Source organism: Neophocaena asiaeorientalis, unplaced genomic scaffold (assembly GCF_003031525.2).
Source record: "Neophocaena asiaeorientalis asiaeorientalis breed wild unplaced genomic scaffold, Neophocaena_asiaeorientalis_V1.1 scaffold521, whole genome shotgun sequence".
Taxonomy (NCBI): Eukaryota; Metazoa; Chordata; class Mammalia; order Artiodactyla; family Phocoenidae; genus Neophocaena; species Neophocaena asiaeorientalis.
Genome location: NW_020174712.1, coordinates 5,046,242 through 5,071,648, shown reverse-complemented (window position 1 = coordinate 5,071,648; position 25,407 = coordinate 5,046,242). Strand labels below are relative to the sequence as shown.

Sequence of the window (25,407 nt, the reverse complement as noted above, 5' to 3'; positions counted from 1 at the left end):
AGAAAAACGTGTTTGCACAAATATGAAATATCATGTGACTTTGGGGACAGTATTTAGTCATGTTATGGAAGATAAAGATAAATGTTTTATCAGATCAAATAACCTGGGAATTTACGATGACAGCAGAGAATGTGTGCTTCAGAGATAAATATGACATTGTTACAAATAATACGAGAGGATTTGTAAGTAAATGGCTCCTCAGAATCATAGTATATTTTAAAAGTAACATCTGTGTACTCTAATATAAAACAATAGTTGTAACAGAATAAGATGAGATATAAATGTACTTTATGTATTTTTTTTTCTTCTCCATCACTACCATGGTGTAAGATAGTATCATTTTTTACCTGAACTGGTCTAATTCCATTATTCTCTTAGAAAATAATTCCTTATACTTGAGCCACAATGATCTTTCTAAACTGAAACGGGATCATCTCACTCTCCTTCAGTGATATATCTTAACATCAGCATGAAGGCCAAACTCCTTATTAAGTCTGATATGATAGGACTGTAAATCTACATTGAGCCATCCTCAACCTACAGCTCCTTATGACTGGAGCACCCCATCTCTTACAGGACCTCATGCCTAGTTAGCTCTTACTTGAATATCTCTTGACCTTCAACATCTTCCCTGAAAAATAATGCTGGGTAAGGTGTGCCAGTAGCACCCTGAATAAATTCCTAGCTGATAGTTTATCTCACTAATTGGAATTATTTGCTTATCCTTGTTCCCACTTGGCTCCATTCCTTATGAATACAGACTGACATTCGATCACTAGTATATCCTAGGACGTAAAAAATAGCTACCCTGTTGAATTGTTTTTGAAGGGAAAGAAAAACAAATTGTTTTTGTCTTTTGTTTAATAAAAATTGGACTAATGGATGTCTATAGTTGCAGCTAATCTCACTCTTCTAGGAACTGTGACTATCTTGGCAAATACTATTGCTGTTCAGCATTGTGAATACTGCATGTCGTGAATATACATGGTCACTCCTGTCTAGTTAAATTTGTATGTATTTACTCAAATTAAGTTGTAGGTTTATTCTGATTCTCAACTTTAGATATATGCTATACACTTTACATTTCCAGAGTTATTTCAGTTTTGATTATGACGCAGAAGATACTAAAACCAAAGGAAATATTACATGAATTAACGATATAATACAGTATAGTAACACAGGCAACATATTTTAAAATAGGCATTTATGGCTTAATAATAGTATTCCTGATCAGCTTTCTGTCAGAGCTAAAATGGAACTAGTAGGCCTGCTTTATGGAAAAGCACTGATAAAGAATTTTCATGACTGGTGATAAATCTGAGTTGGCTTCCTACAAAACAAATTCTTCAGGTACACAGTGACTTTCCCAAAGAACACATTTGCATGATCTTCAGGTTCACTGCTGGAGAGACTCTAAATAATAATCAGGTCACAAAGCTGAAGAAAGGCATTTTAGATTGCCATATAATTTGCACTGAGAACTTTGAGAATTACAAGAGAGGCTGAGCCTTAGAAATCCTTCTTGTACAATAATGGAAATAATTAGGAAAGCTTCAAACAGTCTTTCTCTGTAAAAGTTTAGTGTCCTAAATGTGAAAAAGCAAGAACACCAAAAGTTGTTTAATGGCTTTGTTGAACAGATCTAATGGGGCAAGTTTTACCTTGAAACAAATTGGATCTTGGCTGATGGAAACTGAAGCTACTGTTGCAAAGAACATTCAGATTCTTGCATACTTTTTACCGACTTGAAAAACTGTGTGAGAAAGTAATGATACACCTGCCTTAAATCGGCCTCTCAAACTTGATATTTATTTAGAATTAAACTGGAAGTCTTTGCAAAGTGAGCAAAAAGAAAATATTTCAAATGTTTATATTAATTTTACAACTTTTCCATAGCTCATTTGTATAGTCAAGGCAGAATCTCAATTATATTAGAAAAACTAAGGTAATCAAATAGTCAGAGAGGAACTTTGAACCTAATGTCTGGATTTCTGAACTCTAACTTTACATATTCCATTGAATTATAGTTTATCCTTTGGATATTTTCAACTAAACATATTTATAGAATTTCCATTTTATTATTACATTCCAAGATAATATTTATCAGCATTGGGAAGAACAAAATCAATTTGAGTTAATGTAGGGAAACCACCCATTCCAAAATTTGGTTGTCTACTTCTGTACACTATTGGCAACATTAAAAGTGTGGTCTCAATTTGTGAGCAAGACAACAATAAAGTCAATATCAACTAGTCCCCGACATAATTCAGTCCGAATTCAAAAATCTTACAAAGTAAGAGCATAAATAAACTGAAGCAGGTCCAGCTGCTAGGGACGATTTCCTAGCATTGTAGCTATTTTGGAACCTATTCAAATAATATTTGAAAAGTGTTTGTTAACATTTATGCTTTACTTTCCACATTGAGGAGGTCAGATCTATGAGGACAAATTTTAAAGTCTTAAGAGAACTATTCAAATTAACCTATGCTAGAGATTTGACTATTACATGTTAACCTCCCTAATAAATTTGGATGATATTGCTATACGTTCAGATTTATTACAAATATTAAAATGTTGTAGACACCACTCACAAAAATTAACTCAAAATTGATTAAAGACTTAAATGTAAGACCTGAAACCGTAAAACTCCTAGAAGAAAACATAGGTCTTGGCAATGATTTTTTAGATCTGACACCAAAAACAAAGGCAATAAAGTAAAACTGAACAAATGGGACTACATCAAACTAAAAAGCTGTGATGCACAGCAAAAGAAATGATCAACAAAGTAAAAAGGCAGCCTATGGAATGGGAGAAAATATTTGCAAAGCGTATATCTGCAAAGGGGTTAGTATCCAAAATATAGAAATAACTCATCTCAAATAAGCAAACAAGAGATCCAGAATGCTATCTTTTAAGTATGACAGATAATATATATGGGGAGAAATCTCAACCAACATAGCCCAGTCCAATTGCAGGCAAGTCTAAGAACCAGACATTTTTTGATGCTTTGAACATAACTGTTAAAATTTTTGTTTCCTTTCAGAACACTCTCTGAATCTTTTTCTTCACTCTTCCTTCCTTTCTATCTTCTGATATGTTCAATTCTTCATGTGCCCCTACTATTTTGACTGCCATCCAATCTCCTTTATTCTGCTGTCACTATCTTGAAACTTTATTCTTTATGTACTGTTGAAATTTTTCACTCACCAGTTTTCTTCCTCCTGAAATTTGGCCACTTCTCCCACCAAACTCCAAACACCACCCTCCAAAACCAGACCTAAACTTCACATCTTATACAAATATTAACTAAAAATGGATCATAGATCTATATAAATGGAAAACTAGAAAACTTCTAGAAGAAAATACAAGAAAAGATTTTCCCATGCTAAGAACACAGAGTTCTTAGACATGACACAAAGGCACGATCTATATATAAAAGACAAAAATTGATAATACGGACCATCAAACTTAAAAACTTTTGCTCTATGTATGAACCTGTTAAGAAGATAAAAAGCTAGCCATCATATGGCACAGGGAAATCAGCTCGGTGCTTTGTGACCACCTAGAGGGGTGGTATAGGGAGGGTAAGAGGGAGCGGATATGGGGATATATGGATACATATAGCTGATTCACTTTGTTGTACAGCAGAAACTCACACAACATTGTAAAGCAATTACACTCCAATAAAGATGTTAAAAAAAAAAAAAGCTAGCCATCAACTGGCAGAAATATTTTTCAATCATATATCTGAGACAGAATCTTTGTCCAGAATATATTTAAAAATTCTCTAATCTCAAGAAAAAAACAACTGAATGAGAAAATAGACAAAAGACGGTATAGAGATGGCAAATAAGCATATGAAAAAAAGATGTTCACCATCATCCATTAAAGAAATGAAAATTAAAGCAACATGAGATACTATTGCATACCTATTTATATGGCTAAAATTTTAAAATACTGAAATTACCATGTGCTAACAAGGTTACAGAGAAACTGGATTTCTCACACATTGTTGAAGGAAATGTAAAATATCACATAGTCTTGGAAAGAAGTTTGGGGCTTCCTATGAAGCTAACAACACACATGATACAACCCAGTCCTCCTTGTACTTATCCTAGAGACATGAAAAAATAGTCACATGGGAACACATACACAGATGTTCATAGCCACTTTATTTGTAGTAGCCAAAAGCTGGAAGCCACCCCAAAGTCCTTCAACTGGTGAACAGATAAACTGTGGTGCAATAAATACAAAGAAACAAACTATTGATACACACATGATTTAGAAGGATTTCAACGACTCTATGCCTAATGAAAAAAAGCCAATCTCAAAACGCTGCACATGATATGATTTTGTTTATATAATGTTCTTGAAATGGCAAAATTATAGCGATGAACAGCTTGTCAGTTGTTGCCAGAGGTTAGGGTCAGGGAGGAGGGTGTGACTGTTAAGGAGTAACACAAAGGAATGTCTTGATGCTGATGAAAGAGTTGTGTACCCTAATTGTAATAGAGACTGTGTGAAGATGGTCAAGCAAATTTACCCTTGTGATAAGATTTCAAAGAACTATACACAGAAAACAAAAGAAAGAAAGAAAAAGAGTACATTTAACAGCTGTTGAAATCTATATAAAGCCTGAACGTGAGGTAAGAGTAGTTACCAATGTTGGATTCTCGGTTTTGACCAGGTACTATGTTTATATAAAATATGATCATTGGGTGAACCTGAGTTAAGATATGCTGGAACTCTCTCTGCTATTTTGCAACTTCTGGAAGGCAACATATTTCAAAATAAGAAGTTGCAATTAAAAAAATAAATAAGAGGACAAAGGATATTTAGGGACAATTAGGAATCCGCCACACTCAATGAAGGATTTTAAGGGTCTTGAAGGACAGAGTCACACTGGTTTTTATTTTCATATTTCCCCAATATTTATTACAATAGCTTAAGCAAAACTTCATTTAATAATATATGAATCTAGAAGAAACCCAGATGATCTAAAATTAAATTGCCAACTAAATGTCTTAGTAGGATGCTAGTGATTATCATATTATCAATTTTTATTACTTCTTTAATTTAGTTCTTAAAATTAACATCAATTAAAGCCAATATACTATTAAACTCTAGTTTCTGAAAAAAAGGGAATCCTTCTTAAGAAAAAAATCATTAAAAACGTTAATGTTAATATGAATTACTTCAATAGTAAGTCATCAAATTTGGGGAGGATCTTTTAGTTTCTAATGTATCATATTACTTTGTCTACAAAGATTTTTAAAGGAAAATAGAAAAAAACCTCTGTATTTTATATTCAACTCCATGTAAATTTCTCCACGTAAATGTCTCTGAAATTAAATCTTTTTACTTCCAGACCATCTGAACAATTGGGTGAATTTGGACATTAAATCCTGACCTTTGGTCTTTAGATATACTTCACATGCTTCAAATATGATTGATTGCTTGTTGAGTCCAATTATTCCTCCAATGCCTGTGGGATTCTTAAAATCCCTAACATTTGCAGGAAGTGACCTTTTTCCTACTCCATCATGCAACAGCTGTCAGAGATACTTCTGTTGCCTATTCTCTGTCATGCAGAGATAGGGTTTATCCAGTAAAACTTCTGTTGCTGGGCCAGTAAAACTGCAGACCTTCATTTTTTAAGACTCTTATTTTGACATTGATGCAGATACCAGGTGACAATAACAAAGATAAATGTCAATGATTATCACGTGAAATTTATAGATGGGCCCATGTCTTGCAGCAATGGAAACAGTTGGAAGCTATGCAAATACTACAAATCCTCAAGTTTTATTTACCATGTTAAGAATCAATACTTGGATTGAAACCAGAAAAAAATTCAGTCGTCAGTTACTTGGCATCAGACTGAAAATTCCTCCTGGACATAAACTCTTATAAATCCAATTAATTGCCCCAGGAAGTTGGCACCTAGTTTGGGAGCTTGAATGGAATTAAACTGGTCATCAGAAGAATCAAGGACTCTTGAGAGAAAAGGGTTCACTCAGTAGTAGTAGTTGTTGTTGTTGTTTTTTCCCTTAACATGAAATCTGCTTTTAGATCAAACTATTCAGTTTCAATTCAAGATAAGAAAAAATAGCCTAGGAGAATATGTCCTGTTTCCTTTGTTTTTCTTTTTTTTTCCTCCTTTTTTTTTTCAATTTTGATGCTTCTCTTCCATACTGCTGGTTTTCCTCAAGCATTTGGTGTTTCCTGGCTAGTCAGTCACATTTACTACCGAGCGATTAAAATGTGTAGTATCTGTAACTGGCATGGTTTCTGTGGCAACCATATAGGTTGGCTTCCTCACAGGACTTTCCCCCAGTGCAGGCCTTGGCAGCAGCTCTCTGTGAGTAGACGTGACCACAGGGGTCTTGTCTGTAAGGCGAATGGTGATGAGAAGGCAGCCAGGATGCTGGGAGTCCTTGTAGTTTCCAATTTAAGGAGGATTTTCCTCTGAGGTAAAGGGCTTTCGAATATTTCATCTTTGAAGTAAGCTGCTCTTCGCATTTTCCTTCTTTTTCCTGTACTGCCTATTGAAGAAGACATTGTTACCTGAAGCTCTGTTCTCACTTTCTCTCAGAGTCTGATATCCACACTAGGAACTTCCCTCATGTACAGGATCTGCTTTACTTAGAAGACAATTCTCCAGGCTTAATTCTGGGGCAAGAGCCAATTGAGCTGGGTGCCATTTTGAATCAGTACAAGTCTTTGCTTTGTAGTTCCTTTTCATAGATTGTAATTATACTCTTTTATAAATTATGAATATATCCCCATGCCATTTACCGTATTTTCTAAAAACAGTTTTTAATAGATTCTATTTAATGTCACTATCAAAATGTATTTGGTCATGTACCTGTTAATAGACATTTAGATTAGTTCCAGTTTTATCATATGTAACATTGTAGTGAATATTTTTCTATGGACATAACTGTCCACCTATAATTATTTCCTATAAGTGGAACTGTACTTACAAAGTGAGTTAACATTTTTAAATTATTTAACATATATTGACAAATTGTATTCTAGATAGTTTATACAAAGTTACCCTCCCACTAGCAGTATATGAGGATCCCTCGTTTCTCATTCTCTTGTGTACATTTTATTTTGGTTTTGATCCTTGCCAACTATATCAGTAAAAAATAATATAACTTTACTAAGACTTTTTTGTTATTTACGCAGTTGAGTTTTTCCACAGTTATAGAGCACTAGATAAAATATGTTTAACTGTAGGAATGCTATTCAAAGAATAGGTTTCTTTCTTAAATCACATTAGACTGTGTACACACTTTCTTTTAAAAAAGAAAATAAGGGGGCTTCGCTGGTGGCGCAGTGGTTGAGAGTCCGCCTGCTGACGCAGGGGACAGGGGTTCGCGCCCCGGTCTGGGAAGATCCCACGTGCCGCGGAGCGGCTGGACCCGTGAGCCATGGCCGCTGAGCCTGTGCATCCGGAGCCTGTGCTCCACAACGGGAGAGGCCACAGCAGTGAGAGGCCCACGTACCGCAAAAAATAATAATAAAATAAGAAAGGAAATAAGGTCTGGAGTACTAAGTGTCATGACTACCCACCGTCTTTTAATGCTTGGTGAAAATGCCAGCCTGCTATTTAAAGGCAAGTAGAATAAGACATATTACAAACTTATTTTATTTTGAAGTAATGCCGTGTCATCAGCTAGTGGACTTTAAAGCTGTTTCCTTGTTTTTAGTAGATAATTTAGCATTTTTATAATGTCAGTAAATTTGACTTGATTTTCATTGGGAAGGGAGCCATGTTATCGTTCCTTAGGTGCTTGCAAATAAAGTCCTTTCATGCATGTTGTAAGTTCTATACATTTGATAGACTCTTCAAATTGTTTGCAAGTCGAAATGACCCATCCAAAAATTATTAAAATTTCAGTTATCATTAAAAAGCAAAGTCAGCTTCAGTAAAGAATATACATTGTACTGGCCCTTGTTAAGAAAAGAAGCAATGTAAGTGGCTGATCCTATCTTATTAGTTAAAACTAAAGCAATATTAAATGACATCAATTATTATGAAAGGGCTGAAAGTATCTCAGAGAAAGCCAAGGAAGGTTTTCCACTTTTCAGAGGAATTCCCCAAGGTATTCTAAATTGGGATTTGCACTCTGAGAGGAGTGTAATTTAAAAGAGTACAGAATGAGTCCATGTGTTCTTCATCATCACATTGGTTGAATTAACCAGTCGTTTACTACTTGGAAACCTATGATTTCTAACAGTTCCTTAAATGTATTGAGAAATGCTTATTTTATTTATCCGTGGAAACCATCAACAGCAGGGAGTTTCTCCCCCCAGTGGCATCAAGGTAACAAGAGAAAAATGGAGGATAAATGCACAGTGAGATTGGTGTATCTTAAAGAGCAGTCAACAGAAATATGAAAATATAGGGGTGATGACATGATAGGAAAAAAGAATGTGGACACAGTGAGGGGAACTCAATCATATTTCTCTTGAAAGCTCCTTCCTCTCTGCCCTTCCCTCACCCCATGCCTCTGATGGGATCACAGGAATTAGCTCTACACTCACGACTGCAGCTCCCACAGTGCTGGAGGGGAGCCCGAGGACCTGGGCACTTATTTTGTGAACGTCTTACACCTGTCCTGATTTCCATTCCAAAGAACAATCTTCTTTTCTCTCACCATTTAAAAGCTAAAATAAATTTGGTTTTAACAAGCTGAAGTACCATTGAAAAGATGACTTGTGGAAGAGAAAAGGGGAGAAAAATCAGAGGGGAAAAGGGGAGATTGGCGAAGCATAAAACAGAGTGATAAGAATGTTCAAGTCTTGAAAGAAGAAAAAGTCAAATTATAACAACTTTAGTGTCAGTCTGTTTAACTGTTCTTATGTTTTGTATAATTTATTTATGTTTGTATTGTTGGAATCCATTTGAATTCATTGTTAGTCTCAGCTTCTAACTTTTCTTAATTACACTCAAAGGGTCTTGCGGTCAGCAAACCACCCATATTTACTCCCAAACATGCATGGAACATATATGTATCTATACACATACTCAGAGGAAGAGAAAGAAGAGCAAGACAAATGATGAAAAAAATGAAATAGAAAAATATAATTAGCAAAGTAGGAGTAAATAAAAAAAAAAAATCCTGTACGGAAGGAAGACATGGATGGAGAGAACTATGTGGAGGATTTATGGTTCCAATCCATCATCCAAGACTGAATGTGAACTCAGATTTCTGTCACTGAAGCCTATGGCCTAATGGCTGTACTATTCTTTGCTTTACATTTAATGTTTGTTTATTTGTTTAGTAACTTTTTTTTTTTTTTTGCGGTACGCGGGCCTCTCACTGTTGTGGCCTCTCCCATTGCGGAGCACAGGCTCCGGACGCGCAGGCTCAGCGGCCATGGCTCACGGGCCCAGCCGCTCCGCGGCATGCGGGATCTTCCCAGACTAGGGCACGAACCCGTGTCCCCTGCATCGGCAGGCGGACTCTCAACCACTGTGCCACCAGGGAAGCCCTGTTTAGTAACTTTTATGCATAAAGTACTGTAAATTCTATGAGAAGAGGACAATTAATTTTAGGACTGATCCCTGCCTTCCAAGAGCTCAATGTGTTAATTCCTGCAGACCAAACTTCATATAAAATTTTAAGAATGTTTAATCATCATTTTGCAGATATTTATTGAATGTCCTTTGGGCACCAGGCACTGTGCAGGGAAGTAGAAATACTAGATAGGTAGGTAGGTAAGTAGATAGATAGATATAGAAAGAATATAATCCCTGTCCTCAAATATAGTGTGGCCAGACAGAAGATCAGACTACACATGAGGGATGAGAACTCATGGGACTAAACTGAAACTGGGGTGACGGACAGAGGGGAATGGGGTACAGCTGTGGCTTTCTTTACAAAAGCTTTTATGAGTTCATTCTGGCCAGGTCAGTAGGGCGATAATAGTATTGCAGAGAGAGGGGATGGCAGTGACAAAAACAGAAAATGCAGTGCATTAGAAACACCAAAAAGTCATTGGCATTGCTCAAGACAGTTCCATAAATGATTTGAGAAAGAAGCCGCCTGCTGGAAATGAAGTCAAGGGTCACAGCTTAGATCCTGTTGCAAGACACACAAAGGATTTGAGCTGACCATGTACCAGACACCATCCTATCCACTGGGATATAGCAATTAAAAAGTCACCTTTAAAATCAATGAGGAATTAATAATAAGGAATAAATTTTATATAAGAAACCTATGGTGTGATGAGTGTTACAAAACAGAAGTGTGAGAAATCAGGCTTTATAACATTTTTTTTTTTTTTTTTACTAATTTGGATGTTACCAGTTTCTCTCATGCTGTTGCCCAAAGGAGAAAAGTTGGAGCTGTATGTTTCTACCTGCCTGGAAGCTCTGTGCAACAAATTCTCAAAATCAAGTACAGTTATATGCAGAGACATCTGAAATCACAGAAGTGTCTGAAATAACTGCTGGCCCAAAAGTACTCTGCTGAGGGAACAGATGGACGGCAGCATGGAGTTTCTATAAGCAGTTAGGCGGAAACAGTCAGTGTTAGCAAACAACATCCATGGTAACAAGTTTAAGATCCCCAAGAGGATATTTTCCATTATCGGTGGGTAAACATTTGCCAGAAGTTATGACTCACAGAAGCTTCTTCTAACGTGGAGGTGCCCACTCTCCAGAGTGTCTCCCACAGTTAAACATTTCATCCAGTCAGCCTTACATTATCAAAAAAGTATTTAGCATTTTACCTTATGGGTTGTGCATTTAGGATATGTGTCCAAGATCACATACTATTCTTCTTTCAGATTCCTGAGGGAGGTAACAAGAAAAACATCATTAATGAATTATGGGAATCAGTACTACAGCCCTGAACAACTAAAAAGTCACTTTTGTTTACAAGTAAGATTGAGTACAAGAGAGTTATACCTAATTATTCCTGTATGTATTACATATTCCTGTATGTAATTAGATTTATTTGAATGACCTTTGTATCTATTGCTACCATAACAAATTATCATAAACTTGGTGGCTCAAATCAACAAAAATGTATTCTCTTACCATTTTGTAAGCTAGAAGTGCAGCAACGATCTCAATGGGCTAAAATCAATGTGTTAGCTGGCAGGGGTGTTGCATTTCCTTATGGATATTCTAGGGACAAGTCTGTTTCCTTGCATTTTCTGGTTTCTAGAAGCACACCAACATTCCTTGGCTTCCGGCCCCCTTCCTGCATCTTCAAAACCACCAATGTTGCATCCCTCTGACCATTCTCAGGTAGTCAAATCTCACTCTGCCTCTGTTTTCCACCTCCTCCTTATACTCTTAAACACTCTTGTGATGTCACAGGGCCCACCCAAATAATCCAGGATAATCTCCCTACTTTGAGGTCTTTAATTACATCTGAAAGTCCCCTCTGCCATGCAGGGTAACACAGTCACAGGTTCCAGAGATTAACATGTGGATGTCTTTGGGGGAACCACTATTCTGCCTATCACAGAATAACAATAAAAAGTTGATAGTAGAAACAATGGAAAAGAGATAAACATAATTCATATAATGTTGATTCTTTTACTGCAGTTTTTAAAGTATAGACATATTTCAGTGAGATGAAACTAAGTTTGATATTCCACGTGGCCCAGGCGGTATTTTTCTACTTTTATAACAATGATAGAAGCTAAAAAATGTATACATAGACACTCTTGGAAACCGAGAGGCACACTAGACAAGAAATCAAAACACTTGTATGATGGTATTAGCTCATTTATATACTTGGAAACCTAATAAAAGTCATGTTTTTAAAGGTCTTTTTTTAAGTAAAATGGGAATATCAGGAACCATTATTGGCATCTCCATAGATACTTCGTAAATATGATTTCTCACTCTGCTCACCTCAAAACACTGGTGTAAAAATTACATGAGAAATCTGCATGTGAAAGTCCTTTGTAAGTTACCGAATACCATACAATTCTGAGGGATTTTCACAAGATTCTGAAAACACTTCAATTACCTTAGCATCAATTTAAAGAAACTTGTGATATATTTATTTGTTATTATTCTATTATTATAGGACTTTTATTCTCTTTTTTTAAACATCTTTATTACAGTATAATTGCTTTACAATGCTGTGTCAGTTTCTGCTTTATAACAAAGTGAATCAGTTACACATATACATATGTCCCCATATCTCTTCCCTCTTGCATCTCCCTCCCTCCCACCCTCCCTATCACACCCTTCTAGGTGGTCACAAAACACTAAGCTGATCTCTCTGTGCTACGCAGCTGCTTCCCACTAGCTATCTATTTTACATTTGGTAGTGTATATATGTCCATGCCACTCTCTCACTTTGTCCCAGCTTACCCTTCCCCCTCCCTGTATCCTCAAGTCCATTCTCTAGTAGGTCTGCATCTTTATTCGCATCTTGCTCCTAGGTTCTTCTGACCATTTTCTTTCTTTTTTTTTTTTTTTAGATTCCATATATATGTGTTACCATACTGTATTTGTTTTTCTCTTTCTAACTTACTTCACTCTGTATGACAGTCTCTAGGTCCGTCAACCTCACTACAAGTAACTTAGTTCCGTTCCTTCTTATGGCTGAGTAATACTCCATTGTATATATGTGCCACATCTTCTTTATCCATTCATCTGTTGATGGACACTTGGGTTGCTTCCATGTCCTGGCAATTGTAAATAGAGCTGCAGTGAACATTCTGCTACATGACCTCTTTTTGAACTATGGTTTTCTCAGGGTATATGCCCAGTAGTGGGATTGCTGGGTTGTATGGTAGTTCTATTTATAGTTTTTTAAGGAACCTCCATACTGTTCTCCATAGTGGCTGTATCAAGTTACATTCCCACCAACAGTGCAAGAGGGTTCCCTTTGCTCCACACCCTCTCCAGCATTTATTGTTTGTAGATTTTTGGATGATGGCCATTCTGACTGCTATGAGATGATACCTCATTGTACTTCTGATTTGCATTTCTCTAATGATTAATGATGTTGATCATTCTTTCATGAGTTTGTTGGCAATCTGTAAATCTTCTTTGGAGAAATATCTATTTAGGTCTGCCCATTTTTAGATTGGGTTGTTTGTTTTTTTGATATTGAGCTGCATGAGTTGCTTGTATGTTTTGGAGATTAATCCTTTGTCAGTTGCTTCATTTGCAAATACCTTCTCGCATTCTGAGGGTTGTCTTTTTCTCTTGTTTATGGTCTCCTTTGCTGTGCAAAAGCTTTTAAGTTTCATTAGGCCCCATTGTTTATTTTTGTTCTGATTTCCATTTCTCTAGGAGGTGGGTCAAAAAGGATCTTGCTGCAATTTATGTCATAGAGTGTTCTGCCTATGTTTTCCTTTAAGAGTATGATGGTGGCTGGCCTTACATTTAGGACTTGAATCCATTTTGAGTTTATTTTTGTGTATGCTGTTAGGGAGTGTTCTAATTTCATTCTTTTACATGTACCTGTCCAGTTTTCCCAGCACCACTTATTGAAGAGGCTGTCTTTTCTCCATTGTATATTCTTGCCTCCTTTATCAAAGATAAGGTGACCATATGTCTGTGGGTTTATCTCTGGGCTTTCTATCCTGTTCCACTGATCTGTATTTCTGTTTTTTGTGCCATTACCATACTGTCTCGATTACTGTAGCTTTGTAGTATAGTCTTAAGTGCAGGAGCCTGATTCCTCCATCTCTGTTTTTCTTTCTCAAGATTGCTTTGGTATTTGGGGTCTTTTGTGTTTTTCTTGTTTCTTGAGGTAGGCTTGTATAGATATAAACTTCCCTCTTAGAACTGCTTCTGCTGCATCCCATAGGTTTGGGGTCATTGTGTTTTCATTGTCATTTGTTTCTAGGTATTTTTTGATTTCCTCTTTGATTTCTTCAGTCATCTCTTCATTATTAAGTAGTGTGTTGTTTAGCCTCCAATGTGTTTGTATTTCTTACAGGTTTTTTCCTGTAATTGATATCTAATCTCATAGCGTTGTGGTCAGAAAAGATACTTGATACGATTTCAATTTTCTTAAATTTACCAAGGCTTGATTTGTGACCCAAGATACGATCTATCCTGGGAATGTTCCATGAGCACTTGAGAAGAATGTGTATTCTGTTGTTTTTGGATGGAGTGTCCTATAAATATCAATTAAGTCCATCTTGTTTAATGTATCATTTAAAGCTTCGGCTTCCTTATTTATTTTCATTTTGGATCTGTTCATTGGTGAAAGCGGGGTGTTAAAGTCCCCTACTACGATTTTGTTACTGTTGATTTCCCCTTTTATGGCTGTTAGTATTTGCCTTATGTATTGAGGTGCTCCTATGTTGGGTGCATAAATAATTACAGTTCTTATATCTTCTTCTTGGATTGATCCCTTGATCATTATGTAGTGTCCCTCTTTGTCTCTTGTAATAGTCTTTGTTTTAAAGTCTATTTTGTCTGATATGAGAATTGCTACTCCAGCTTTCTTTTGATTTCCATTTGCATGGAATATCTTTTTCCATCCCCTCACTTTCAGTCTGTATGTGTCCCTAGGTCTGAAGTTGGTCTCTTGCAGACAGCGCATATACGGGTGTTGTTTTTGTATCCATTCAACCAGTCTATGTCTTTTGGTTGGAGCATTTAATCCATTTACATTTAAGCTTTCTGGTGGATGAGGTTGGATCTTGTCTTTCTGGTGGGCAGGACTGTGTCCGGTGGTGTGTTTTGGGGTGTCTGTGACCTTAGTATAATTTTAGGCTGCCTCTCTGCTAACGGGTGGGGTTGTGTTCCTGTCTTGCTAGTTGTTTGGCATAGGGTGTCCAGCACTGGAGCTTGCTGGTCGTTGAGTGGAGCTAGGTCTTAGCGTTGAGATGGAGATCTCTGGGAGATCTTTCACCGTTTGATATTATATGGGGCTCCGAGGTCTCTGGTAGACCAATGTCCTGAACTCGGCTCTCCCACCACAGAGGCTCACGCCTAACACCCAGCCGGAACACTAAGAGCCTATCAGCCACACAGCTCTGAGGAAAAGGGAGGAAAAAAAAGGCAGAAAGAAAGAAAAAATGAAATAAAATTATTAAAATAGAAAATTTAAAAAAAAATTTTAAATAAAAAAATTAAAAAGAGAAAGAAAGAAGAGAGCAACCAAACCAAAAAACAAATCCACCAATGACAACAAGCGCTACAAACTATACTAAAAACAAACAAAATAAAAACGGACAGTCAGAAACGTACGACAAATGGCAAAAGCAAAGCTATACAGACAAAATCCCACAAAGAGGCATACACATACACATTCACAGAAGGAGAAAAAGGAAAAATATATATATATAAAAAGGAAGACAGCAACCAAATCAGTAAACAAATCTACTAGTGATAATAAACTCTAATTACTAAACTAAGATAAACATAAAACCAGAAACAAATTAGATGCAAAAAGAAAACCCAACCCCAAGTCTACAGTTGCTCCCAAAGTCCACCGCCTCAATTTTGGGATGATTCGTTGTCTATTCAGGTATTCCACAGATGCAGGGTACATCAAGTTGATTGTGGAGATTTAATCCGCTGCTCCTGAGGCTGCTGGGAGAGACTTCCCTTTCTCTTCTTTGTTCGCACAGCTTCTGGGGTTCAGCTTTGGATTTGGACCTGCCCCTGCGTGTAGGTCACCTGAGGGCATCTGTTCTTCACTCAGACAGGATGGGGTTAAAGGAGCAGCTGATTAGGGGGCTCTGGCTCACTCAGGTCGGGGGGAGGGAGGGGTACGGATGCAGGGCGAGCTTGTGGCGGCAGAGGCCGGCAGGACGTTGCACCAGCCTGAGGTGCGCCATGTGTTCTCCCGGGGAAGTTGTCCCTGGATCACGGTACCCTGGCAGTGGCGGGCTGCACAGGCTCCCAGGAGGGGAGGTGTGGAGTGACCTGTGCTTGCACACAGGATTCTTGGTGGTGGCAGCAGCAGCCTTAGCATCTCATGCCTGCCTCTGGGGTCCGTGCTGATAGCCGCGGCTCATGCCCATCTCTGGAGCTCCTTTAAGCAGCACTCTTAATCCCCTCTCCTCGTGAACCCCGAAACAATGGTCTCTTGCCTCTTAGGTAGTTCCAGACTTTTTCCCAGACTCCTTCCCAGCTAGCTGTGGTGCACTAGCCCCCTTCAGGCTGTGTTCACGCCGCCAACCCCAGTCCTCTCCCTGGCATCCAACCAAAGCCCAAGCCTCAGCTCCCAGCCCCTGCCCACCACGGCGGGTGAGCATAAAGGACTCTTGGGCTAGTGAGTGCTGGTCGGCACCCACCCTCTGTGTGGGAATCTCTCTGCTTTGCCCTCCGCACCCCTGTTGCTGCGCTCTCCTCCATGGCTCCGAAACTCCCCCCTCCGTCACCTGCAGTCTCCACCCGCGAAGGGGCTTCTAGTGTGTGGAAACCTTTCCTCCTTCACAGCTCCCTCCCAGAGGTGCAGATCCTGTCCCAATTCTTTTGTCTCTGTTTTTTCTTTTTTCTTTTGCCCTACCCAGGTACGTGGGGGAGTTTCTTGCCTTTGGGGACATCTGAGGTCTTCTGCCAGCGTTCAGTAGGTGTTCTGTAGGAATTGTTCCACATGTAGATGTGTTTCTGATATATGTGTGGGAAGGAAGGTGATTTCCACATCTTACTCCTCTGCCACCTTGAAGGTGTCTAGGCCAACTTTAAAATGACTATTCTCAAATTTAAGCCCACAATTAAAATATGACTTGGAAATTCAGGGTCCCTCACCATAAAGGGAAAATTGATTTATTTGATCAGCACACTGACTGGATTTGACTGTTTTACAAAAATTTTAAATCTTAATAAGAAATGAAGTTGTCTTTTTAAAAGTCATTCCTTTGAATGTGTACAGAATTGAAATGTTAGATAACATACAAAGATAGTTCAGGAATTATTCTTCTCTGGGTGCTAGTGCTGCACTAAAAGAGCAGCAATGTGCTGCAGATGGTTTTACAACAACATTCTCTCTGTGGCAGGATGGATTTATGGATTTCTGGAACAGTGATATGAAGAGCCTCCTCCCAGAATTGTGAATGTGAAGGAACCCACTGTCACTGGGATGTGGTCCAGAAAGCTGTCTTAATACTTGAAACAATGATAACAAAGTCTCAGCAAATATTTAGTAAACACTAAGTGTATCAACCATGTTGGTCATTATGACCTCCCAGTCTGACCTGATTGATTTTTCTTAAATGCAATCAAACATCACCATCATCTCCTGTCTCCAAAAATGTGCACACACATTCACGGTATGCAAAAGGAACAAGGTCCCAAGCATGTTTATAGGGAGCATGAGCCCTGGAACGTTAATATACAAAGTGCAAGGCCAGCAGGACATTCTTGAACAGACCAAACTGAAAGATTAATTTAATGGGAAACATTCAACGCTTCTAGCTATACACTGATTATCGAATGCAACTGTATGAAGAGTTTTATTATTTATTATCTAAGAACCAAACTATGCATTACATAGTAAGCTAGCCCTCTAAGACTGAGATCACTATAGAAGGATAGTTGATTTAAGTTTGCTGAACTGAAAGGTAATAGGGCATTTCATGAAAGAAAAAGTATACTTTTCTAAGAACCATGAATTAGAAGAGTCCATTTCTTTCAATGTAAGTTACATTGTCCAAGATAAAACTTGGCAGGATCCATAGTATCACAGACTTATGTCCTTTGGCATAAATATCCATAGTATTTTGGCCACCTCTGAAAGCAAAAGAACTGTGAAGGCGAGATGGAATAGAGAATAAGAAAGAGCCAAGGAGAGGCTCTGCCATTATTTTTTTTAATTTTGGTTGATTGTCTTATTTTATCTTGTTTTGTTTTAAGGTAATTTCACAATAAATAATGGAAGAAAAAGTATATAACTTAGGACAAAACAGATAAAAATAATTTTTAAAATGAAAGTTTGATGATAACTAGATTTCCTCATTTAATAGTAATCTATTCTAGAAATTTTTCATATTTCATATGTGAAAAACAAGTATACCTGATCCCTTACTGGCAGGGAGAATTAATTTCTCTGATAATTACACCTAAGTATAACTGGCTTTGTATGATATATTAAAAAATGTAAGTAAACTTCACTCTTCAATGTTAACATGAACAGCTAAAGGGAAATATAGTTTAAAATAAAACTATTTCCTAGTGTCATCTTTTTTTAATTGACAAGATTAACTTGAGCACTAAGAAAATGAAATATAACCTTGAATTATAAGGCAAGTGAGATGCCTCAAGATCTATTTTTGTGAATATTATCTTCTAAAGCATATTTCCAAAATCTTTTCACTGTGATTGATGATATTTTATAGAAGAAAAATAAGTTGTATAAATTTATTGAAAATGAAAAAAAATACTCATATAAAATTTATCTCATTCACATAATCCTTGACTCTGCAAACTGAAGTTATCTGTGAGTAAAATATAACCTTTGTTCTGGAACTATAGCTTTGCTACATTAAACTTTACATCATTACATTTTTCAAAATATTGAACCAACAAAAATCAAAAATCATCTTTTTACGAACTTGGAAACAAGATCAAGTCATCCTAAATTAGTGGTGAGAATGTAACTTATTGTTATTATTCCACAAGATAACAGTCAGATACCAAGGTATGCGCACAATTCTATTTTAATGAACATAACGGATTCTGAGACACTGACCATTTTTATGGCATACAGCACTGAACTATGTAAATGACCCAAATCTTTTTCAGGCTATGTCCCTAATGAGTCACATGGGGTAACTACTTTACCACCTCTATTTATTTTAAATAATTTACATCTGTTTTTCTTCAGCAACCCAAATCCGATGTCAGACTTTGGATCATTTTATCACTTACGTGGCTTTGCCTCTTGACTATTACGCCCTCCTTCAACTTCCGTATTTCCATTTGTTCTCCATGAATTCACTTAGTCCTCCAACCTCTTGCCTCCCTCCCTTTTATATCAAGCTGTAAATCTGCTATTGGATTCACTAGTTTCTCTACTCTGCCAGCACTGATGGCCTATGTATTATTTCATCGAAACACACACTAGAATCTGCCACGTCCTTGGTCTTTCTCTGCATCTCTCTGGAAAATTCCCAATACTGCAGCCAAAGTGGTTTAAAATGGAGAATTTGGGGGATTATTTAGACCAGGATTATACCTCCCCTATGATTTAGTCAAGTACTGCCATTATCCCCAGTTGATTCCCTCATATAATGGTGACTATAATTTACTGATCACAAGAGATGTTGCAGAGATTAATCGTAATGAGTTTGTGTATACCTTCTACAGTGTCTGACATATGGCAGCTGCTCCATAAATGTTAGCACTTTTCTACTCCCTTTTTAATTCTTAGGATGCTGAACACAAGAGAAACAGAGACATGCTATGGCTAACACTGCTGCCACAAATGTGTTGCTTTCAGTCAGAGCAGCATTCTTGACATTGTTTAAAACAGGATATTTGATTACTTACCTTCTCTTATTACACTCAGATATTATACCAAAGCTCTTCCTCCTACAGTCTCTTACCCTGTGTCAGCATTCTGTAGCCTCGGCAGGTGATGTCAATCTCTATTTCGTTAAGATTATTCAGACAACCTTCAAAGCGCCAAGGTCTCCCCTTTCCCACCCCCGCAGCCTCGGATTAACCGTATAGCCTTCTACTGCAGGTGTTTTCTGAAGCTGTAGGAAAGTACCGATGTTAAGGAATCTTGTGTTTATTCAGAAATATATAGTTTTTTCTAATGATTGTCATGGTTCCTTTCTTAAAAGAAATCAGAACAGTTGAGTGCATATGGTATGAGGAATTAGGAATTACACCTGAAGTTTAGATGTTTGGATAGTTTTACAGTATTTACATAATCCATGGTGGGTATGAATACAGATCAGCAGTGAAGTCTTACACTTACATTCACAAGCTTTATTTCTAAATACTGAAAATGTTTGGTCCTTAAAATGCCATTTTCAAAGGTATAAGTACTTTGAAATTGTAGGTACAATTTTGATTATAGTAAAAAACAAAAGTTATAGCTTTTTGTTCTTTTGAGTTCATGCATGATTGCATACCAACTGGAAACATTATGCAGAACTGGTACTGAAAATATAGCCTGGGGCCTGCTTATGGTCTTTTGACATGCTACCTTCTGTTATTCTGCTTAATTCATGACTCTAAAAGGCCAACAGCCCTCTAAATGAACTTCTGAGGAATTAGTGATCATAATGAAAATTGCAGCCCTTATTCTCTACTGTGTGGGTTGGCATAAGCATGTATGACCACATGTAACAGGGTTAGAAGGAAAAATAATGCTTTGCCCTCTGGAATTTGACCCTATTTGAACTTTACTCATGTTTCAGGTGTCTACGGACTTCTTTACCATTGAAATAGGACAGAATTATAAATAATGGCTTCAAATGGAAAAACAGAAAAGTTAGCTTTGCTTGGGTCAGCGTTTTGAACCAGCACCTGTTTTCTTCTTTGATTACTGAGCAGCTCAGTATGTAACAAGTTCAGAAGCAGAAGCTATGTCATAATAATACATGATGTGAGTATAAGCAATTAACCAGCCATACTATGTATGTCTCGTACCACAGTTTCATGCTTGACTAGTTATGCCTTCCTCTCCAGTATCATCTAATCACAAGGAGACCAAAGACTACAATGATTAAATAAGTAAATTTTTAATGGCAGAAACTAAGTCAAATATCTATTTAGAATGGAGACCATTTCCCTTCCCTCCTTTAGCTGCCTCACCACCTAGCCCATTATTCCATCACAGTGGGCTTCTGTTGTCCAACTAATATAACTTATCACACTCTTCATTTGGTTTTGACTTTGTAAACTTTTGCAGAGTGAGTGAAAACCTTTATTTGGGTTTTCCTACTTGAAATTATCAAACAGCCGATTAAAATACTGAAAGTCAAATGTTTTCTATGAATATTCATCAGAATGTTAGAACACACTTGAAAATTTGGACTAATTTTATGGTGTGTAAGATTTTCCTTCCAGCTTAGCTCAATCTTAAAAAAAAGTAATACCTACCACAAAACAATTTGAGATTCATCAAAATTAATATGAATTGGTCTGAACTCTAATTAAAGTGAACATTTTACTGTAAGTAAATCATACCTCAGTATTAAATAAATTAGTAAACATCAAGCCTTCTTTATTTGAGGCCAATCTTTAGACCCAAGCCACTCAGGAATCCTACCCAATGCTACCTCCATGTACTGGTCACAGTATCTGCTAATGGTGGAAGTCTGTTGTTAGCTATGCAGCTGTGTTCCGCTCAAGATAGACCCCTCCTTCCTCTTCTGTGCTATAGTACTTCCCCAGTTCAAGGCAGCCTGTGTCTGGAGTCAGGTTGGGTATGGTTAAAGGAATGGGAAGGTCTTTTATTGGCTGTGGTTTTCATGGATTCTTTCCTCTTTCTTCAACTCTCTGCGGACTCCAATGTGAGAATTCCATGCACCTTTAAATCTTGGACTGAACAACCAACACTCTATAAATCAGCTGGCTTCCATAGTCTGCTTATTGTCTTCTTTCTTTCCTACTTAAAATTTTTCATTTTTTATGGGGAAAAAAGAGTATATCTTTTCTAGCTTCATACTAGATTTCTATATTTATCTCTATCTTATTGGGCAGGGGAGACAGGAGAGTATTTAATGGTCAGAAACACAAATTAAATAAAAGATAATTTAATCCAATTTTTCAAATGAGGAAACTGACTCAAGTACTTGGAATGCATATACTGAACCAGAGCAGCATTTTTGGAGAAAAATACTAGTTGACCTTGATGTTACAAATATATGTTTATATTTTTTAAGTGCATACACACAAACACACACACACATGCACATAAAATTTTATTTAGAGAACACTTACAGGGTACTTGCCATATGTCAAGTACTGTTTTACATGCTGTATAAATAGTAACTCATTCACTCCTCATAGTAAACTAGAAGGCAGACACTATTATCTCTGTTTACAGACAGAGATGTAAAGAGGTTTGCCTATGATCACAAAGCTAGTAAGTAGTAAGTGACTTGAACCACTATGTTATACTGCATCTCATGATTTGGAAAAATCATGCTTACAACATAGGCAGAATAAATATTATCATTTCTACTGGGCAAATGTAGAAACTCAGGCAGGAAGCATTTAAATGTTCTGCTCAAGGATAGCTGGATAGGAACAGAGCTAATCCTGGAACACAGAATGAAAAACCAGTTCTCCTGATTACTATCCAAAATTTCTTTTCATTATACCACATTGTCAAAGCTTCTCAACTTATGGTAATTATACCAGGCAAGTATGTTTGTTCAATTCTAGATATAATTTATCAACGTTAAATTTTAGCACTTTCATGAATTTTTATGAAAACACAGGATAGAAAATAAAAAATTTAAATTGCTACATAAATTATATGAACAGTATGCATAAAGAAACAAGCCTCAAACACAGTATTTCAGATCGATAGTTTTTACCATTTCAATTGAACAAATGTTTATTGAGTGCCTAATGTATCCAAGGATTTAAACTATGGGCTCAGAGTTGAAGGGTAAGCTGTGACAAAGCAAGAGAGTGTCGTGGACATATATACACTACCAAACGTAAAATAGATAGCTAGTGGGAAGCAGCCGCATAGCACGGGGAGATCAGCTTGGTGCTTTGTGACCACCTAGAGGGGTGGGATAGGGAGGGGGGAGGGAGGGAGACGCAAGATGGAGGAGATACGGGAACATATGTATATGTGTGACTGATTCACTTTGTTGTGGAGCAGAAGCTAATGCACCATTGTAAAGCAATTATACTCCAATAAAGATGTAAAAAAAAAAAAAAGACTAAAAGGTAAGATATAATCCCTGACTTTTAAGTTCCCTGATCAGCCAGACAAGCCTACTTTTCAAAAATTAATTTTCTTCTCAAGGTATGGTTTCACACAGGGCTTGAATTTTATTTTACCTTTCCTAGCAGTAAAATGTAAATGAAATTGAAATCGCAGTAGGAAGATATCTTGTTGAATCATGGCAATGTGTGATCTAAAGTAAATCGTATAACCTCTTTCACTTCCAAACCATCCATTGGTAAAATAAGACGGATGATGCCTACCTCGAGAGTTATAAAAATAACATATAAAAGCCCTGTGTAAACCATAATATGCTGTAAAAAAATGTATTAGCTCACATAAGTTACGTTGATACTTGCATTTAAATCATAGAGACCTATTTGTAGTCAATTATACCATGCTGTTACCTGGGGCAAATACAAAAGGATACTCATTACTGTACATCTATCAAGAGCCAGGTGCTGTATCAGTGACTATAAGTACATAATCCCAATTACTCCTTATCATACTCTTACAAGGTAGTCATAGAATAACATGAGAAATCCAAGCGTCGAAGTGACAAGGCAATATCCCTGAAGTAACAACACTAGAAGGTAGCAGAATCATTTCAGTCATTAGGTCTTTCTAACTTAAAAGGCTTTGTTCTTTCCGTAACACCATGCTGTCTCATTAATTTGTGTTGCTAAGTTTCTTAAAGTTCATAACTTTACAAAAAATTAATTATGGTAAAATAAACATAACATAAAAATTACAAAAGTTAACATCTTACTATTTGTAAGCCTATAGCTATATTAGGTACATTCACACTGTTGTGTAACCCTTATCAACATCCCATTTCTCGAACTTTTTCATTATCCGGAACAGAAACTGTACTCGTGACTCTTCCCATTCCCCCTCCCACCAGCCCCTGGAAACCATTCTGCTTTCTGTTTCTATAAATTTGACTACTCTAAGTACATCATATAAAGGGAATCATACAATATTTGTTTCTTTGTGATTGTTTTATTTCACTTAGTATAATGTCCTTAAGGTTCATCTCTGTTGTAGCATGTGTCAGAATTTCCTTCCTCTTTAAGGATGAATGATATTACATTGTATGTATATACCACATTTTGTTCATTCATTCATCAGTCCATGGATACTTGGGTTTCTTTCCCCGTTTGGTAACTGTGAATAATGCTGCTGCGAACAAGCATCTCTTTGAATCCCTGCTTTCAGTTCTTTTGGGTATATACTCAGAAGTGAAATTGCTGAATCATATGGTAATTCTATTTTTAGTATTTTGAAAAAAACACCATACTGTTTTCTACTGCAGCTAAACTTTACATACCCACCAACAGTACATGAGGGTTCCAGTTTCGTTACAACCTCGTTAACACTTGATATTATCTTTTTTTTTATAGTGGCCACCCTAATGGATATGATGTCACGCCTCATAGTTTTTATTACATTTCCCTAGTGAATAGTAATGGTAAACTTCTTTTGTTTATTGGACATTTGTATATCTTCTTTGGAAAAATGTCTATTCAAGTCCTTTGCCTATTTTTTAATCATGTTGTTTGATTTTTTGTTATTGAGTTGTAGGAGTTCTTTATTCTGCATATTAACCCTTTATCAGATATATGACTTGCAAGTATTTTCTCCCATTTTGTGGGTTGCCTTTTCACTCTGTTGATTGTGACTTTTGATGCACAAGAAGTTTTAAATTTTGTTGTAATCATTTATGTATTTTTCCTTGCTATCTTGTGCTTTTAGAGTCATATCCAAGAAATTACTGCCAAATCCAATGCCACAACACTTTATGTTTTCATCTAAGAGTTTTATAGTTTTAACTCTTATGCTTAGGTCTTTGATCTGTTTTGAATTACTTTTTGTATACTTTGTAAAGTAAGGGTCCAACTTAATTTTTTGCACATGATTATCCAGTTTTCCCAAAACCATTTGTTGAAAAGACTGTCCCTTTCCCCATTGAAAAGTCTTGGCACCCTTGTTGAAAACCATTGACTGTATATGTGAAAATTTACTTCTGGACTCTTTATTATATTCCATTGGTCTATGTCTGCCATTGTGCCTGTACCATACTGTTTTGATTACAGTAGCTTTGCAGTTAGTTTTGAAATGTGAGACTTCCAGCTTTGTTTTCGTTTTTCAAGATTGTTTTGGTTATTTGGGGTATTTTGAATTTCCATATGAATTTTAGGATGAATTTTTATATTTCCATTTTGTCCATTTCATTTAGGTTATCCAATTTGTTGACATACAATTGTTCACAGTACTCTCTAATAATCTTTTATTTCCGTCAAATTATTAGTAATTCTTCTCTTTCATTTCTGATTTTACTTATTTGAGCTTCCTCTTTTTTATTTTTTAGTCAATCTAACTTAGAAAATTGACAAAAGTTTGTCAATTTTGTTGATCTTTCTAAGAACCAACTCTTGGTTTCAAGGGTTCATTAATAAATACATTAACTTTATTATTTTATGCTCTATTTAAATCTATTAGTTTAAAAATACATCCATATAATAAAATTAAAATAAAAATATAGATTGTTAGAATAGACCTAATCACATCTTTAGTGAGTGACACA

At 36.6% G+C, this 25,407-nt stretch overlaps 1 long non-coding RNA gene across 1 annotated transcript in view; it reads left to right on the top strand.

The window, feature by feature from the left end:
- Nucleotides 1-22,627, top strand: part of LOC112409686 (uncharacterized) — a 349,494-nt gene extending 326,867 nt beyond the window's left edge. The window contains exon 4 of the long non-coding RNA XR_003005199.1: nt 20,329-22,627. This is a non-coding gene — a long non-coding RNA (uncharacterized LOC112409686). The remainder of the gene's footprint in view (nt 1-20,328) is intronic.
- Nucleotides 22,628-25,407: the final 2,780 nt, after the last annotated feature.